The following is a 285-nucleotide window of genomic DNA, read 5'->3' as shown; positions in this document are numbered from 1 at the left end:
TCCCTCTCAGGACCGTGGATGGGCCTTGGAGTCCCTATTCAGGGAGAGTCCACCTCTTCTCCTTGGGGACCATGGGCCCTAGAGTCCCTATTGGGGGTTCTTGGGGGGGAGCAGGCCCTTCCCTCTCAGGACCGTGGATGGGCCTTGGAGTCCCTATTCGGGGAGAGTCCATCCCCTTCTCCTTGGGGACCATGGGCGCTGGACTTCTCCTCCCCCTCCCTCCCTCCCTCCCTCCTTCGGGGCGGGGAAGGGGCGGGGGAAGGGCGGCCCGGCGGGGCTCGTCGG

The sequence above is a fragment of the Notechis scutatus genome, chromosome 11 (assembly GCF_049901735.1).
Source record: "Notechis scutatus isolate UNSWTSFEM ecotype Mainland chromosome 11, rNotScu1.2, whole genome shotgun sequence".
NCBI lineage: Eukaryota > Metazoa > Chordata > Lepidosauria > Squamata > Elapidae > Notechis > Notechis scutatus.
This window is presented reverse-complemented; position numbering follows the sequence as displayed.